General features: G+C 39.8%; 1 non-coding gene across 1 annotated transcript; it reads left to right on the forward strand.

Moving 5' to 3' along the window:
• The first annotated feature begins 280 nt into the window (after positions 1-280).
• On the forward strand, positions 281-389 carry LOC131156815 (small nucleolar RNA R71). The gene has a single exon (XR_009137085.1). It is a non-coding gene; the product is annotated as a small nucleolar RNA R71 (small nucleolar RNA).
• The last annotated feature ends 349 nt before the right edge of the window (positions 390-738 follow it).

Raw genomic sequence — 738 nt, forward strand, 5'->3', positions numbered from 1 at the left:
CTCCCTAGTGAGCATCTCAACCTTAGCCTTTAGGTTATCCTCTTCTTTGAGAAGGTAAATTCCACCACCATTTGGGTTTCCTGCAGGTCGTGACCTATTTATGCTCTCAGTAGCACTAGGTCCAGTCCAAGTGTGAACTTTTTCAGCAAGCTTATTAAGGTATTCTATGGCCTTATCAGGATCTTTCTGCAAGAAGTCACCATTACACATCATATCCATAAATTGGCGCTCTCTAGGTGTAAGTCCCTCATAAAAATAGCTTACTAAGCACCAATTCTCAAACCAATGGTGAGGAAACATGCTCAACAACTCCTTAAATCTCTCCCAAGACTAATACAAGGTCTCACTATCCTTTTGTGCAAAGGTGGAGACTTGCCTTTCTAAAGCATTGGTATTATGTTGGGGAAAGTATTTATTAAAGAAGACCCGAGTCATCTCATTCCATGACCCAATAGATCGTGGTCTTAGTGAGTATAGCCAACTCTTAGCTCTATTCTTCAAAGAGAAAGGAAAGAACTTAATTCTCACAATGCCATCAGCTGCATTTTGCTATGAAAAGTCACATCTAGTTCCTCAAACTCCCTAATGTGCAAATATGGATTTTTATTTTCCAAGCCATGAAAAGTAGGGAATAACTGTATCATCCCTATTTTAAAATCCAGTTGGTGAGTATTAGCTAGAAACATGATGCATGATGGTGTGGTTGTCCGTGTAGGGTGGAGGTAATCCTAAAGGTTT

Source organism: Malania oleifera, chromosome 5 (genome assembly GCF_029873635.1).
Source record: "Malania oleifera isolate guangnan ecotype guangnan chromosome 5, ASM2987363v1, whole genome shotgun sequence".
Classification (NCBI taxonomy): Eukaryota; Viridiplantae; Streptophyta; class Magnoliopsida; order Santalales; family Ximeniaceae; genus Malania; species Malania oleifera.